Below are 19,169 nucleotides of genomic sequence, written 5' to 3' on the forward strand. Positions count from 1 at the left end.
CAAAATAATACTTCATACGTTTCCTTCACAAAAGCGAACCAATTTTAATGGCCTGAAGTTTTATGATTTCACTTACAAAGCCGCGAAGCACATCATGTTAACTTTATTATTGCTCCGTCTCTCCATACTCACCCCTCCTCCATAGTCACCTCCCTCCATAGTCACCTCCCTCCATACTCGCCTCACTCCATACTTGCCTCACTCTATACTCACCTGATGTCTCTGCCCGCCTGTGCTGACGTGGAGTCACGATGGGGGTCCCTGTACCCCCTGTCGTCCGGGCTCAGTCTGTGGGCCTCGAATTCTCTGTGCGGGCTGGTTATTCTGAGATTGCGCTAGCATGTGATTTGCTTTCTGTCCCTGTGATAGCCATTTATGGGGTCGAGTTGGTGACGGCCCGTCGGGCGATAGTGAAGTTCACGGAGGAGCTGGCGTATCACGACTTTCTCTGTCGATACGAGGGGCGGACATTACCTCTGCCGGATGGTGTGGGCACTGTGAGGGTACCACTCTGATCGGAGTGATACCCTCACTTAGATCAGTGTGCATGGGGCTCCTTTGAAGTTTCTGGAGAGTCTGCTACGGCGGGACTTCGGCCGGTTTGGCGCAGTGGTTAGTGTGAAAATAATATTTTAGAACGCGGGAAAATAATATTTTAGATTTAGTGTTAACTAACAGGGAAACACAAATTAATGACATCGAAATAGGGAGTGAGCTAGGGAACAGTGATCACAAAGTAATCAGATTTTGCATAGAATGGAATAGACCTGTAGGAGAAAATTCTGTTAGAGTGCCAGATTTTCGAAAAGCTGATTTTAATAGCTTAAGAAATTTTTTGGGTCAAATAGATTGGAATGTCTTGGGTATGGGGTGTGGGCCGGTCTTGGAGAGAGACATGAACCCAGCGATAGGTGACGTAAATGGGAATTTCGATGTGGATTTAATATATAACTTATTTAAGAATATTCTAAACAAAGCACAGGAACGTAGTATACCATACAAATTGAATAGATCGAATACTAATGACCCAAAGTGGATAACAAATAATTTAAAAAACCTTATAGGTAAAAAGAGAGCTTGGTACAAAAGGATTAAGAATGGGGAAGTCAGTTTAGAACAGGAATTCATACAACTGGTTAGAAATGTTAAAAAAGAGATTAGGAAAGCAAAAAGAAACTATGAAGTTCGTATAGCAGAGCGAGCAAAGTCAAATCCTAAAGGGTTTTTTCAGTTATATCGAACTAAGACTAGGGAAAGGATAGGTCCATTAAAATCTGAGACAGGTCAAATAACGGATAATGACAAGGAGATGAGTAGTATTTTTAACAAATATTTTATATCTGTATTTACTAAAGAAGAACTTAACAATATGCCTTCAGCCGAACAAGTCTATGTGGGTGGGGACGAGGACAGGTTGACTAGTTTAGTAGTTACCAGGGAGGATGTAATTAAACAATTAGAAAAACTAAAACCAAACAAATCCCCAGGGCCGGATGAAGTGTTTGCCAGGGTGCTTAAAGAATGCAAAGAGGAGCTTTCCGAGCCACTGTCTACCATATTTAATAAATCATTAGAGTCAGGCAGAGTGCCAGAGTCATGGAAGGTAGCTAATGTGGTACCAATTTTTAAGAAAGGAGATAGATCACTTGCGTCAAACTATCGGCCAATTAGCCTAACGTCTATTGAGGGAAAGTTACTTGAATCAATAATTGCAAATACAATTCGTCTTCATCTTGAAAAACATAAATTAATAAATGAGTCGCAACATGGTTTTACAAATGGCCGTTCATGTTTAACAAATTTGCTAACTTTTTATTCCAGCATAGTTGAGGCACTTGATAGTGGTAAGGATTGTGATGTTGTGTACCTTGATTTTAGCAAAGCTTTTGATACAGTGCCACTAGAAAGACTAGTTTAGATTCAGGTTTGAGTAGCAACATTTGCAAATTTGCCGATGATACGAAAATCGGTAGGGAAATTAATTCGGAGGAGGACTCACTATCACTTCAAGTTGATTTAGATAGGGTTTTGAAATGGTCAAAGGATTGGCAAATGCAGTTTAATGCTGATAAATGTAAAGTTCTCAGGCTAGGTAATGATGATAGAGTTACAAGATACGAGCTAGATGGTGTTGAGATTGCGAAAGGGATCTGGGAGTTATGATTAGTAGGAATTTAAAACAAAAGGATCAATGCATGAATGTTCGTAATAAGGCGAATAGAACACTGGGATTTATTAATCGAAGCGTTAGTAACAAGACACCTGGTGTGGTTCTTAAGCTATATCTTGCTCTGGTTAGGCCCCATTTAGATTATGCAGTTCAGTTTTGGTCGCTGTACTATAGAATGGATATAAATTCACTTGAACGTGTCCAATGTAGGAAGACTAAGTTAATTCCCCAAATTAGAAATCTTTCATATGAAGAAAGATTAACAAAGCTTAAGCTGCATTCACTGGAAAGGCGAAGAGTTAGGGGTGCATTATAGAGGTTTACAAGTGGATGAATGGACATAACAGGGGGGATATTAATAGGGTATTAAAAATATCAACACAAGACAGAACACGAAACAATGGGTATAAATTGGATAAGTTTAGATTTAGGACAGACTTGGGTAAATACTGGTTCAGTAACAGGGTTGTTGATTTGTGGAACCAATTGCCGCATAACGTGGTGGATGTGGGGTCCCTCGATTGTTTCAAGAGCGGGTTGGACAAGTATATGAGTGGGATTGGGTGGTTATAGATAGGAGCTGCCTCGTATGGGCCAATAGGCCTTCTGCAGTTACCTTTGTTCTTATGTTCTTATGTGTGCGGGTGAGCGTGGTGTCTTCTAGTCCACTTAAGGGTGTGAGGACCAACATTCGCACCCTGGGCGTGAGACTCCGGGCAGATATTCCGTCCTCTGTGCACCTTATGGGTTACAACGTTCGGGTGTTTTACGCCCGCCAGCCTCGGACGTGTTATCGTTGTGGCCTTTTGGGCCATCAGGCTGCTGACTGTTCTGCGCCTGCCGTTGCGCCTGTGAATCTATTCAGTGAGGAGGATTTTCCACTGCTTCCTGTGGGGGAAGATTCGGTGGATATGGACGTCTCTTCTGCCGTGGATGTGCCCCCCTGTGTCGGCTGTTGCCCCACCTGTTGCGCCCCCTGTTGTTGTCGCCTCTCCTCCGGAGGTTGTGTCTTCGCCTGGTGATCGTCCTGCTCCGGCTGGTGTCGCTGGGCTTCTTCCGACTGCCGTCTGCTCGAACCCCCCGTCTTCCAGTTTTTCCTCTGCTGCGTCTGTTCCAGTCCCTGCACCCTCACTGTCTGTTCCGGCTGTGCTGGGTGCTGGGGTGGATGCAGCACTTCCTCCTGTGCCTGGCCTGGTGCCCCATGTGGTTGAGGATGCTGCCGTACTGCGACGTGCATCGGTTCGCCCGGCTTGTGTTGCGCGTGTCGCTGAGTCAGCCTCCGGGTCTGATGATGTGCGGCCAGAGCCTAAGCGTTCCCGGCGTTCTTCTTATGAATGGGCTGACGTTGGCAACTTCGACGATTGTGGTCCTTCCGGTGACGGCGGGGGGTGGGGGGGGGGGGGGGGGAGCTCCGGTTGTGGTGCATACTACGGTGGTGGCGGAGGTGCACTTGCCTGAGGATGCCGGTGCCGGTGTTTCGGCCTCCACTTCTGGTGTGGTGTCCGCGGATCCTGCTTCAGGTGCGTTGACTGCGTCGGATGGCTCCGGTTCTTCGTGGGGGGGGGGGGTGGTTCCCCCTACTGAGGTTCGTGGTGAGCGGGGTGGCCTTGTGGTGGTGTTGAGAAAAGATGCTCGCTCTGGGGGTTCTGTGAACCCCTTCCTCGTTCCCCGTTTCCTCGGCAGCGGTCTTGCCGCCTCCTCCGTCTCCGGCCGTCTCTTCCGTATCTCCTGCTGTCTCAGTGGAGGTGCTACCGTCTCGTCAACCGTCCCCTGCTCCTGTGCATACGACGGTGAGGCAGTCTCGGCAACCCTCGTCCGCATCTTAGGTGTCGTCTGCTTCCTCGCAGGGCGTGGTTGGCGCTCCCCGGCCTCGTTATGCGACTTGCGTCAGTGACCAAGATTGCCGCTTGGTCTGGATGTTCCAGAGTTTATGATACCCCCTCGGGCGCGGGGGATCCGTAACCCTTCCAACCTTGAGGATTTGATTTGGGAGGCTTATAAAAAGAAGTATCCTTACGATTTTTCCCCTGAAAAGTACGCTTCTGCCTCTTGAGGACTGTGTTCCTCGCATATGATTTCTTTGTATTTTGTTTATCCTTTTGTGTTCATGGCTGTGGGGTACGGGTAGGGTGTGTGTGTGTGGGTGGGCTGGGTTATGCTTCCCGGTTCCTGCGTTCTCCGGTTTGTGTTGTGGGTTTCTTTGTATGGTTTGTTTGTGGGTGTGCGGTTCCTTTGCGTTTGTGTGTCCGGTTGTGGATGTCGTGTGCGCTTGTTTATGTCATATTGCGTGCCCTTCAGGCTGTTGGCGTGTTTCGGCCAAGGTTTATGCTCTTTGTTATGTTTTGCAATTATGTTTTGCCTCCAATTTGTTATGGGGGTCTGTTTCTTTTATTGTTTTTATCGTTATTATTGTATGTTTATCGTTTTGTGTTGGTGCCTCTCCATCTGTGTTTGAGGTGTTGGTAGGCTTGTTATGTGTGCGTTTTGTTTTGGTGTTTTCCCTTTGCTTATCTTCCGCTGTGTTTATCTTTTTGTTGTGTTGTGTGTATACGCTTTTGTGTGTTTTGTGGTCAGCCCTTCCGGCTGGTCTTCTCTTGATTTGTTCCTTTGTCCGTGTACATATGTGTGCTTTGTACTTTGTGCTTATGTTCTATGTTATATTTATTTATGCTTTTATTGTAACTTATACGCATGCTTGCATGTAAAAAGAAAAACAGAAAAAAAAAACTTGGAAGAGTCGCATACCACACCGTAATGACTGCTGCTTCCATGTGAGCTCGACTCTCTCACCAAAATAATACTTTATACGTTTCCTTCACAAAAGCGAACCAATTTTAATGACCTGAATTTTTATGATTTCATTTACAAAGCCGCGAAGCACATGTTAACTTTACTATCGCTTCGTCTCTCCATACTCACCCCTCCTCCATACTCACCTCCCTCCATAGTCACCTCCCTCCATACTCACCTCCCTCCATAGTCACCTCCCTCCATACTCACCTCCCTCCATATTCACCTCCCTCCATACTCACCTCCCTCCATAGTCACCTCCCTCCATACTCACCTCCCTCCATAGTCACCTCCCTCCATACTCACCTCCCTCCATATTCACCTCCCTCCATACTCACCTCCCTCCATACTCACCTCCCTCTATACTCACCTCCCTCCATACTCACCTCCCTCCATACTCACCTCCCTCCATACTCACCTCCCTCCATACTCACCTCCCTCCATACTCACCTCCCTCCATACTCACCTCCCTCCATACTCACCTCCCTCCATACTCACCTCCCTCCATACTCACCTCCCTCCATACTCACCTCCCTCCATACTCACCTCCCTCCATACTCACCTCCCTCCATACTCATATAACGTAATGAAGATAGCAGAGAGTGATAAGGCTTCAAAACAAGTGAACTTGACAGGTTTAAGGGAAACGTTTGGTGGCTGATGTGTGTTCTGACCCACACATACATATATCATCCGCAGAATAAGGGAAGCTTGCAAACATATGGGAATCATATTACAAAAATCAGAGTAAAGACTTTATTAAGACATTCAAAATAACATACGTAAGACCAATACTGAAGTTAGTAGATCCATTATGGAATTTGTGCCTTATGTACCTCAAAATATAACTGGCAAAAGTACAGAGTTTTACAAGACGGTGTCTTGTTGGTTATATGGACGGTTATATGGTGTCAACTAAACAATCCCAGAGTCTTAGAGGAGAGGACATGATCACAACAGCCAAAATACCGTATGGAACAGACACACTGAACTGGAAGAACCTTTTTAAACAGAGAGAAAATTTTTAAGAGGCTGCAATTTTAAATGAGGTTAATAACCGTACAAAATACTCATACCCTGCTCGAGTAGCTAACAAGTGGGACTGTGATGATATCAACGCTTGCTATGGAGTGAAGTGTGGTGATATCGACGCTATCTAGGGACCTGCACTCCAACTTCAAGGTCTTCAGTGAGATGAAGACAGCGCCATCTGTTGGCGGAGGTGTGGCAAGGTCAGCGCCATCTGTGAAAAGTTCCTGAAGCATACCTCAGTTAGCAGGTGAGGTCGACGATGAAGACCTTTGTTGAGTGAAGAAACGATATCAACGCTATCTACATTGTGCACCCGATGACATTTACAGTTCTCTGGTGAAAGGCTGCCATCCTATGTTCTCCTTGTATACCTTCTGTCTGGCTAATGTCTCTTATGTCCAGAGGGGTGACGGGGAGGGGTCTATTGGGCTTTGGAAATCAGTTAACCTCGAGCAGTCCAGAACTTGTCTTGTCCCTGTGAGGACGTGTGGCCACCGTCAGTAGTAAACAGTGTGTTGGCTGTTGTACTTGTGCTGTGTTGTGTTGACCGACGTACCCGGGATATGGTCAAGAGGAGTGACAAGACGACAGTACTGGCCGTCTGCTGAGAAGTGCTGCTAGTGTGTAGTGAGACTTCTGCCAGGGTGTTAGTGGAGACCCCTGGACGTGTTACTGGTGACCCCTGTCAGTGTTGCTGAAGACCACTGCCAGGGTGTTAGTGGAGACCCCTGGACGTGTTGTGACCCCTGTCAGTGTTGCTGAAGACCACTGCCAGGGTGTTAGTGGAGACCCCTGGACGTGTTACTGGTGACCCCTGTCAGTGTTGCTGAAGACCTCTGCCAGGGTGTTAGTGGAGACCCTGGACGTGTTACTGGTGACCCCCTGTCAGTGTTGCTGAAGACCACTGCCAGGGTGTTAGTGGAGACCCCTGGACGTGTTGTGACCCCTGTCAGTGTTGCTGAAGACCTCTGCCAGGGTGTTAGTGGAGACCCCTGGACGTGTTGTGACCCCTGTCAGTGTTGCTGAAGACCACTGCCAGGGTGTTAGTGGAGACCCCTGGACGTGTTGTGACCCCTGTCAGTGTTGCTGAAGACCTCTGCCAGGGTGTTAGTGGAGACCCCTGGACGTGTTGTGACCCCTGTCAGTGTTGCTGAAGACCACTGCCAGGGTGTTAGTGGAGACCCCTGGACGTGTTGTGACCCCTGTCAGTGTTGCTGAAGACCACTGCCAGGGTGTTAGTGGAGACCCCTGGACGTGTTACTGGTGACCCCCTGTCAGTGTTGCTGAAGACCTCTGCCAGGGTGTTAGTGGAGACCCCTGGACGTGTTACTGGTGACCCCCTGTCAGTGTTGCTGAAGACCTCTGCCAGGGTGTTAGTGGAGACCCCCTGGACGTGTTGTGACCCCTGTCAGTGTTGCTGAAGACCACTGCCAGGGTGTTAGTGGAGACACTGGACGTGTTACTGGTGACCCCTGTCAGTGTTGCTGAAGACCACTGCCAGGGTGTTAGTGGAGACACTGGACGTGTTACTGGTGACCCCTGTCAGTGTTGCTGAAGACCACTGCCAGGGTGTTAGTGGAGACCCCTGGACGTGTTACTGGTGACCCCTGTCAGTGTTGCTGAAGACCACTGCCAGGGTGTTAGTGGAGACCCCTGGACGTGTTACTGGTGACCCCTGTCAGTGTTGCTGAAGACCTCTGCCAGGGTGTTAGTGGAGACCCCTGGACGTGTTACTGGTGACCCCTGTCAGTGTTGCTGAAGACCTCTGCCAGGGTGTTAGTGGAGACCCCTGGACGTGTTACTTGTGACCCCTGTCAGTGTTGCTGAAGACCTCTGCCAGGGTGTTAGTGGAGACCCCTGGACGTGTTACTGGTGACCCCTGTCAGTGTTGCTGAAGACCACTGCCAGGGTGTTAGTGGAGACCCCTGGACGTGTTACTGGTGACCCCTGTCAGTGTTGCTGAAGACCTCTGCCAGGGTGTTAGTGGAGACCCCTGGACGTGTTACTGGTGACCCCTGTCAGTGTTGCTGAAGACCACTGCCAGGGTGTTAGTGGAGACCCCTGGACGTGTTACTGGTGACCCCTGTCAGTGTTGCTGAAGACCTCTGCCAGGGTGTTAGTGGAGACCCCTGGACGTGTTACTGGTGACCCCCTGTCAGTGTTGCTGAAGACCTCTGTCAGGGTGTTAGTGGAGACCCCTGGACGTGTTACTGGTGACCCCTGTCAGTGTTGCTGAAGACCTCTGCCAGGGTGTTTCTGGAGGACAGATGTGGGGGTGTTGTAGTGTGTGGGTTGATGGTGCTGTCGTTGATCCATCTTTACGGACAACCCAACCCACAACCCAGTAGAGTGTTTATATTTTACCAGGCGATCACCCTGGGCGCTTCTGGCTCTTGAAGAGGGGCTCAACGTCACACGTTTAGGGGATGCAGCTCCAATACTTAGCCTCGTTGTCACGTGCACACACCCACTCGAGCCGCTGTGACTCCCCACTCTCTTCTTAGGTGATATGATCTCCTGAATCCCCTTTGACTTACTAGTTTTCTGTTCTACCCTGTCCACAGCTGTGGTTCTTGGTTCTTTCTCTCTCTCTCTCCCCTTCTTTACTACTTCCTGGGAAGCCTCACTAGGACAAGGGCAAACACCAACAAATTTGAATGCATTTACTGGACAAAGCACATACACAATACATACACACATATAATAATAATGAATCCTACACTCTATATTATTTCAGTCAGGTTGCACTCCAACACCATCAGAACTCTAGCATCAGCTTATCAAGTGGTATCCTATCTCCTGGTTCACCACCTAATATTGCCAACCTCCTCAGGTAGATCAAGTTTTATAATACAATGCTGCACTATCAGCAAGAGAATATATATATATATATAAACATGTGCAAGGAAAATCAGCGTATGAATGCAATAACAAATAATATTGTTCCTTGATACACAACAATGATCCATCGATCACCCTATCAGTCCTAGAACACATACAACTGTAGGTAATCCAGCCTACGACTGTAACTCTATACTTCAGTATAAACACCCCTCGGCACAAGAATGGCAAACTATCACTCACCTTTCACTGCGTCTTGCACACTAATAACAACCAAACACTCTACCAACTCCCTACAAGTAATCAACCAGAACTTCCCTTCCACATCTGGAAGTTCACTACCCTGATCTCTTCAGGTTCTTCCGGGTTTAACTACCAGGATCCTCTGCAGCTCCTCCAGGCTGCTACACCATGAAGTTTCCTTGAACAACTATGGAGCTTCGCCACTTCTACTAGGGTCCTCCACAGCTCTCCTGGCTGCTACACCATGAAGTTTCCTCGAGCAACTATGGTGCTTCACCACCTCTACAGAAGCACGTGACACTCCTCTTCACTGCTTCTCCTCACAGCTCGAGGTCCTCTCCTCCACTACCTTGGAGTCTCATCAACTACTCCCTCTGTGCTGGCTTCGAAGTTCTCAGCAACTTCTTCCCCAAAGACAAACCTGCAACCCATTTACTCCAATAAAAATGTTTCCTTATAAACACATTGACGAAATTATCCACACAATGTGTTTGCATCCAACATCTATCTGCTCTCTACATACTGTGAGAGTGGACTCCCTCATTTTGGGTTGGTCCATGCTCCACCTCGCCCGGCGGGCCTCACTCACTCTGGTAGGGTCCTCCACCGCCAGGAGCTGGGCTCCCTCAGTTACCTGCCAGCGCTTAGAGGAGACGGATGTCGTTCCGTGTTCGTCCCTCTCCACTCTCTTATTTTAGGCCTTCTGCCTTATCAAAACATGTCTAACTTATCAATAAACATTGCTACTGTCGCTGGGCACACGACTAACTACAAGCAATCACTATAAACTGGCTTATATCGGGCTTACCACAGATTGTCCAGTCGAGGGGCTATCCCTCTGACTGCGTCTGGTCAGGGCGCTCCCACAGCCCACGAAAATGTCTCTGGGCGGCTTAATACTCTCTCCTCGCCGTCCAGGACTTGAGACCACAACGTTCCCAGCTCGATTCTACAGCTGGCACGTCTGCACACTTCTCCTCTCTTGGAGAGATATCACTAGGGGTTCCTTTCTGATGGGAGCTCAAACGGAGCGCGGCTTCCCCCTGCGATGTTTGGCGCTCAAGTGAGATCAAAGCCCTCCAGAATCGAGCCTCACGCCTCCAGCAAATTGTCCACATCTCCTAACCAGTCATTTATTTATTTTCTTATTCACTGCCCATAATCTCAGATTGTTTATTAAATCCGATTAACTATTTCACATCTGTATCTTCACCTCTATGTTTCCTGGACCTTCCAATCAGGTCAGGCTTGATAAAATAATTCTCAAAGGGAAGACTCGTTTTTCGGCTACCTGGGATCATAATAGGGGGTATTGGGACATTGTGACGGTACAGTGTGGGACTGGCCCTGTTGAGGAAGGTGAACTCGCCAGTGATGACCATTGGACGTGGACGACGTATACTTGAAGATAATGGACTCACCGGCATTTGAAGAACACTGCCGATATATTAAGTGTCCTGTGTGAAAGAGACACTGTGTTCAAGTGTAGTTGTATGAAGTAGATAATATATTGGTGAAGGTATTATTAAGTCTTGTTTACCCCCTGCCCCCCTCCCTTTATTCCTTGCACAATTACTTGCTACCGACAATTCTTGATAACTTACCAACGACTTTGGGTGGGATCATAGAAGAGGCTGTACGGCCCCATAAGCAGAAAGAACCCGGTTACTGGCTCAAGGAGGCCGTAACAAGGACTCGGGGAAAGAAGAAGCCGTGGAAACCACCTCTGTTCAGATTATCAAGAGCATGTATGACAGCGAACATCATGTAAGTTAAATAACGCATTAGGAAAAAGAGGTTAATATACCAGGTTTCAAGGACACTTTTCCATATATTCCTGTCTCCCCTCTTTATCCCTCTCTCTCTCCTCCATTTCCTCTCTTTATCCCTCTCTCTGCACCATCTCCTCTCTTTACCCCCTCTCCTTCCTTCTCTCTACCCCATAACAGGTCAAGAGGTCAGCTAAGCTAGAACTGTTGGTACAGGGAGATGCCAAGTTTCGTTAAACGGTTCTAAAATTTATTGCTACTCACATACCCGCCGGCTTCAAGGGAATGTGAGAAATATGAGCCGATCTCACTATCTGCGGGTAGAGCAGTTGTGAGTCACCCACGCTGGTGGACAAGCGCTGTGTCAACTGTCATCGTCTTATTCTCTTCTCACTCCCTTCTCTTCCCCCCTTCTGTGTTTCCCCTTCTTTCTCTCCTCTTCTCTTGACTCAGAGGTCAGCTTGTGGCTCCGTGACATCCCTGAGCACAGGTCTCTCGGTGTGTGTAGGGTCATCCACCTCTCTCAAAAGTACTTAGATTAGTGCCACAACATTCTTCAAGGTGGTGTGGTGTTGTGTGTATGGATGTGGGCCAGACGGTTGTTAGACAGGTCGACTTGGTTACAGGTCAACCTGTCCACAAGTCGACTCGTTAACCTGTACACAGGTCCTCAAGGGCCTCTTGGCAGTCGACACTCTCCCCGACCAGTGGGTTGTTAGCCTGTATATAAGCTTGGTTCAGTGTGAGTTGTGAGTGCCATGTAGAGGCTGCCTCAGAGAGGGAAGAGGTCTCCCAAGCACCACCACTTGGCCATAAGAGGTCGCAGTGTCAAGGTATTAAGCATCTGAGTCCAGTGTTAGTACACCTACACCTTGCCTCTTGTATGGCAGAGTTTACAGTAAGGTATAATTGATTTGTATTAAAAAATTACTGATTTAAAGTTTTAGTTGCTATTTCAGTCATCTTCACTTTGCCACTCAAGACATCATATGATGTTTTGTGTTGTTTAAAGGATGTGAACATAATGCTCTAGAGATTAATAGTTAAATAGCCTTAGTCAAAGATTTCTCCAAGTGCTTTAATATCCAAACTATCAACGAGCAGAAGTAATAACTCATAACTATCACCTCAACAATTATGAAATAAGTATCTAAATCTGTTATATTCTTATGCAGGCGATGAGTCACAATAACGTGGCTGAAGTATGTTGAAGTATGCTGTTATATTCTTGACATGTCTCCTCAGGGTCAAGTGGGTACTAAGTACAATAATTAGCACATTAATTACCCTTAATGAGGAGTGGCAGCAGCAACTAACAGGAATAGAATAATTAGACCCAGCATGTAATTATCCCTTGTCATAACAAGGACAGTTGTAGTGTTGTGGGCCCAACTACCACACTAGAGGAATATTGGGAGTGATTACCGCTGTAGGGGTGAGTGTAGTGGGTATTTCCTGGTGAACATACACATTCCTGGTGAGAATATTAACGTCACTATGATACCAACGGTCGTTACCAATTACCGTTGTTACCGTTACAGTAACAGGCGGGGCAACGGGAGCCAGATCCCGCTGCCCTGTTGCCACAGATACACGCACAAACACGAGCACAGAAAACACGGTCGTACATTGAGAAGTTATGGAGCGAGAGTGTTTGGAAGCCCTCGATTGCCAGCGATCATAATTGGGTGGTTAGCGTCACCGAGGCTCGTAAATCCGCCATATTGATTGTTAAGGTCACCTGCAGCGACTCAAATTACAATCACCTCCTTCACTTGCTATAACCATGTCAGGGGGAATTATTGCTCTGATAATGGACAATATATGTGTGTGTCCTGCAGGTGGGGGGGCCTCTACCACACTGGTGCTACCACAGTCACTACCACACTGATGCTACCACAGTCACTACCACACTGGTGTTACCACCACAGTCACTACCACACTGGTGTTACCACAGTCACTACCACACTGGTGTTACCACCACAGTCACTACCACACTGGTGTTACCACCACAGTCACTACCACACTGGTGTTACCACCACAGTCACTACCACACTGGTGTTACCACCACAGTCACTACCACACTGGTGTTACCACCACAGTCACTGCCACACTGGTGTTACCACAGTCACTACCACACTGGTGTTACCACCACAGTCACTACCACACTGGTGTTACCACAGTCACTACCACACTGGTGTTACCACAGTCACTACCACACTGGTGTTACCACAGTCACTACCACACTGGTGTTACCACCACAGTCACTACCACACTGGTGTTACCACCACAGTCACTACCACACTGGTGTTACCACCACAGTCACTACCACACTGGTGTTACCACCACAGTCACTGCCACACTGGTGTTACCACAGTCACTGCCACACTGGTGTTACCACAGTCACTACCACACTGGTGTTACCACCACAGTCACTACCACACTGGTGTTACCACCACAGTCACTACCACACTGGTGTTACCACCACAGTCACTACCACACTGGTGTTACCAGCAGTCACTACCACACTGGTGTTACCACCACAGTCACTACCACACTGGTGTTACCACCACAGTCACTACCACACTGGTGTTACCACCACAGTCACTACCACACTGGTGTTACCAGCAGTCACTACCACACTGGTGTTACCACCACAGTCACTACCACACTGGTGTTACCACCACAGTCACTACCACACTGGTGTTACCACAGTCACTACCACACTGGTGTTACCACAGTCACTGCCACACTGGTGTTACCACAGTCACTACCACACTGGTGTTACCACAGTCACTGCCACACTGGTGTTACCACAGTCACTACCACACTGGTGTTACCACCACAGTCACTACCACACTGGTGTTACCACCACAGTCACTACCACACTGGTGTTACCACCACAGTCACTGCCACACTGGTGTTACCACAGTCACTACCACATTGGTGTTACCACAGTCGCTACCACACTGGTGTTACCAGTCACTACCACACTGGTGTTACCACCACAGTCACTACCGCACTGGTGTTACCACAGTCACTACCACACTGGTGTTACCACAGTCACTACCACACTGGTGTTACCACCACAGTCACTACCACACTGGTGTTACCACAGTCACTACCACACTGGTGTTACCACCACAGTCACTACCACACTGGTGTTACCACCACAGTCACTACCACACTGGTGTTACCACCACAGTCACTGCCACACTGGTGCTACCACCACAGTCACTACCACACTGGTGTTACCACCACAGTCACTACCACACTGGTGTTATAATGGCGCTCTGTAACTCTACGAATAAGAAGGAAGTCACGCGTACTCATTCTTTTTTACACCGGAGGGTACAGGAACAGATGAAGATAGTTTCTCTCACCCTGATGCGCCTGTTCACCTAGCAGTAAATAGGAACCTGGGAGTTAGACAGCTGCTATGGGGGTGCTACCTGAGGGATGTGTAACAAAAAGGAAGTCTGGTCGAGGACCGGGCCGTGGGGACGCTAAGCCCCGAAATCATCTCAAGATAACCTCAAGCTATCCTCAAGATACGAAGATGGTCAGTCTTGCCCCACTAGTTTTCCCGGGAACAAGATCCGCTAATCGTTTAACTGTCAGGTTCCCAATCACTGCTGGGTGAACAGAGGAGTAGAGTAAAGGACTGGTGCCTAGTCAATCCTCCCTCGGGCAGGATACGAACCTAGGACAAGTAGCTCGCGAAGCACAGGGCGAGTACGTTACAATTGCGCAGTTGGGATTGCTCCCAGTTTTTTATCTAAATCTTCCGTTGTGGAATCCAATATCCTGCTACGTTCAGTTAATCGTATTCAAACTGCAGCCAATTTCATGATATAATTTCTGGTAATCTTTACCGGGTTGTTGGATAATGATTTTGGCCAGAACCAAATTTATAGATTTGCAAAATTAACTTAATTTACTGTGTTTCCAAAGTGCATGTCTGTGGTGCTGGGAGCTGCTGGGATCAGTCTTCACAGTGTGTGCTGGGAACTGCTGGGATCAGTTCCCACAGTGTGTGCTGGGATCAGTCTCCACAGTGTGTGCTGGGAGCTGCTGGGATCAGTCCCCACAGTGTGTGCTGGGAGCTGCTGGGATCAGTCCCCACAGTGTGTGCTGGGATCAGTCTTCACAGTGTGTGCTGGGAACTGCTGGGATCAGTCTCCACAGCGTGTGCTGGGATCAGTCTCCACAGTGTGTGCTGGGATCAGTCTCCACAGTGTGTGCTGGGATCAGTCTCCACAGTGTGTGCTGGGATCAGTCTCCACAGTGTGTGCTGGGAACTGCTGGGATCAGTCTCCACAGTGTGTGCTGGGATCAGTCTCCACAGTGTGTGCTGGGAACTGCTGGGATCAGTCTCCACAGTGTGTGCTGGGATCAGTCTTCACAGTGTGTGCTGGGATCAGTCTCCACAGTGTGTGCTGGGATCAGTCTCCACAGTGTGTGCTGGGATCAGTCTTCACAGTGTGTGCTGGGATCAGTCTCCACAGCGTGTGCTGGGATCAGTCTCCACAGTGTGTGCTGGGATCAGTCTCCACAGTGTGTGCTGGGAACTGCTGGGATCAGTCTACACAGTTTGTGCTGGGATCAGTCTTCACAGTGTGTGCTGGGATCAGTCTCCACAGTGTGTGCTGGGATCAGTCTCCACAGTGTGTGCTGGGATCAGTCTCCACAGTGTGTGCTGGGAACTGCTGGGATCAGTCTCCACAGTGTGTGCTGGGATCAGTCTTCACAGTGTGTGCTGGGATCAGTCTCCACAGTGTGTGCTGGGATCAGTCTTCACAGTGTGTGCTGGGATCAGTCTCCACAGTGTGTGCTGGGAACAGTCTCCACAGTGTGTGCTGGGATCAGTCTTCACAGTGTGTGCTGGGATCAGTCTCCACAGTGTGTGCTGGGATCAGTCTCCACAGTGTGTGCTGGGAACTGCTGGGATCAGTCTTCACAGTGTGTGCTGGGATCAGTCTCCATAGTGTGTGCTGGGATCAGTCTCCACAGTGTGTGCTGGGATCAGTCTTCACAGTGTGTGCTGGGATCAGTCTCCACAGTGTGTGCTGGGATCAGTCTCCACAGTGTGTGCTGGGATCAGTCTTCACAGTGTGTGCTGGGATCAGTCTCCACAGCGTGTGCTGGGATCAGTCTCCACAGTGTGTGCTGGGATCAGTCTCCACAGTGTGTGCTGGGAACAGTCTCCACAGTGTGTGCTGGGATCAGTCTTCACAGTGTGTGCTGGGATCAGTCTCCACAGTGTGTGCTGGGATCAGTCTCCACAGTGTGTGCTGGGATCAGTCTCCACAGTGTGTGCTGGGAACTGCTGGGATCAGTCTCCACAGTGTGTGCTGGGATCAGTCTTCACAGTGTGTGCTGGGATCAGTCTCCACAGTGTGTGCTGGGATCAGTCTCCACAGTGTGTGCTGGGATCAGTCTCCACAGTGTGTGCTGGGATCAGTCTCCACAGTGTGTGCTGGGATCAGTGTCCACAGTGTGTGCTGGGATCAGTCTCCACAGTGTGTGCTGGGATCAGTCTCCACAGTGTGTGCTGGGATCAGTCTCCACAGTGTGTGCTGGGATCAGTCTCCACAGTGTGTGCTGGGAACTGCTGGGATCAGTCTTCACATTGTGTGCTGGGATCAGTCTCCATAGTGTGTGCTGGGATCAGTCACCACAGTGTGTGCTGGGAACTGCTGGGATCAGTCTCCACAGTGTGTGCTGGGATCAGTCTCCATAGTGTGTGCTGGGATCAGTCTTCACAGTGTGTGCTGGGATCAGTCTCCACAGTGTGTGCTGGGATCAGTCTTCACAGTGTGTGCTGGGATCAGTCTCCACAGTGTGTGCTGGGAGCTGCTGGGATCAGTCTCCACAGTGTGTGCTGGGATCAGTCTTCACAGTGTGTGCTGGGAGCTGCTGGGATCAGTGTCCACAGTGTGTGCTGGGAACTGCTGGGATCAGTCCCCACAGTGTGTGCTGGGATCAGTCTCCACAGTGTGTGCTGGGATCAGTCTCCACAGTGTGTGCTGGGATCAGTCTCCACAGTGTGTGCTGGGATCAGTCTCCACAGTGTGTGCTGGGATCAGTCTCCACAGTGTGTGCTGGGATCAGTCTCCACAGTGTGTGCTGGGATCAGTCACCACAGTGTGTGCTGGGAACTGCTGGGATCAGTCTCCACAGTGTGTGCTGGGATCAGTCTCCACAGTGTGTGCTGGGATCAGTCTCCATAGTGTGTGCTGGGATCAGTCTCCACAGTGTGTGCTGGGATCAGTCTTCACAGTGTGTGCTGGGATCAGTCTCCACAGTGTGTGCTGGGATCAATCTCCACAGTGTGTGCTGGGATCAGTCTCCACAGTGTGTGCTGGGATCAGTCTTCACAGTGTGTGCTGGGATCAGTCTCCACAGTGTGTGCTGGGATCAGTCTCCACAGTGTGTGCTGGGAACTGCTGGGATCAGTCCCCACAGTGTGTGCTGGGATCAGTCTCCATAGTGTGTGCTGGGATCAGTCACCACAGTGTGTGCTGGGAACTGCTGGGATCAGTCTCCACAGTGTGTGCTGGGATCAGTCTCCACAGTGTGTGCTGGGATCAGTCTCCATAGTGTGTGCTGGGATCAGTCTCCACAGTGTGTGCTGGGATCCGTCTCCACAGTGTGTGCTGGGATCAGTCTCCACAGTGTGTGCTGGGATCAGTCTTCACAGTGTGTGCTGGGAGCTGCTGGGATCAGTCCCCACAGTGTGTGCTGGGATCAGTCTCCACAGTGTGTGCTGGGATCAGTCTCCACAGTGTGTGCTGGGATCAGTCTCCACAGTGTGTGCTGGGATCAGTCTCCACAGTGTGTGCTGGGATCAGTCTCCACAGTGTGTGCTGGGATCAATCTCCACAGTGTGTGCTGGGATCAGTCTCCACAGTGTGTGCTGGGATCAGTCTCCACAGTGTGTGCTAGAATCAGTCTTCACATTGTGTGCTGGGATCAGTCTCCACAGTGTGTGCTGGGATCAGTCTTCACAGTGTGTGCTGGGAACTGCTGGGATCAGTCTCCACAGTGTGTGCTGGGATCAGTCTTCACAGTGTGTGCTGGGAACTGCTGGGATCAGTCTCCACAGTGTGTGCTGGGAACTGCTGGGATCAGTCACCACAGTGTGTGCTGGGATCAGTCTTCACAGTGTGTGCTGGGATCAGTCTCCACAGTGTGTGCTGGGAGCTGCTGGGATCAGTCTTCACAGTGTGTGCTGGGATCAGTCTCCACAGTGTGTGCTGGGAGCTGCTGGGATCAGTCTTCACAGTGTGTGCTGGGATCAGTCTGTCATGACCGCTTACCCTGACCTGTCGTAATAACCGCGGCCTCTATTGTAATAACCCAATGTTCCCCCAGTATTAATCCTGTTATGTTGTGATCTCTCATAATCGTACTATACGCTCTCTGTTGTAATTCTCTGTCTCTCTTCACTCAATACCCCAGCTTAACACTGTTACAGTCCAGTATGACCCCTCACTGGACTGCCCCGTATGTAAGAGGAATATTAAATGAGGAAGATACCCCAAGGACAAGGGTTATTAGTTAAAAAAAAAATAACAAAACACATTTACACTGCCACCACCTTCCTGACCAACCATACCTGAATGTGTCAATCACCGATCCCCCAGGAAGGCAAGGAATCAGTAACCATGGGACTCCGGGTAATATGAATTTCAGTAAAAAATTTTGGAAAATTAGTTTGTGTAATTTACGTTACTAATTTAAATCCAAGGGCAACTTTAGTATCGATTAATTGTAGGAGAACCCGGGGGGGCTTCCAATACAACACCTAAAAATGACAAAGTAACAAAATATATAAAAGGGGAGTTAAGTGAATACCACTGGACAAGCTATACAATTTATTTTATGAAACATGTAAATTAAGACAATTTGAACACATAATCTATTCTATTCCCCTAGAGGCACAATGGATATTTATTGAGGGCACGAAACTCAAGTGCTACTATACCTTAAATACCCCAACCCGTTCTCACACAAGACAGCACATATATGACTTAATGCTTAAAGTCAATATGTTGAATATGAATTAGTAAATATGTGATATATTCCCAGTTACTTTTTTTACCAAGGCCCAAACTCTTCCTCACGTACCAATTTACGTGTCACAGTACCCGTCCGTCAACATAGATAGCAGAATATTCGTGATTGGTTCAATTATAAGGAAAATTGTAGTTTTCAGGTCCCACATGGGTTGTGAAATTTACCTACTGTTGTCCATGCTCTTATAATATTACAGATCAGCTATATCCTATTGAAGGCTCGTAGTTTTGTTTTGAGAAATA

This window comes from Procambarus clarkii, chromosome 3 (genome assembly GCF_040958095.1).
Source record: "Procambarus clarkii isolate CNS0578487 chromosome 3, FALCON_Pclarkii_2.0, whole genome shotgun sequence".
Taxonomy (NCBI): Eukaryota; Metazoa; Arthropoda; class Malacostraca; order Decapoda; family Cambaridae; genus Procambarus; species Procambarus clarkii.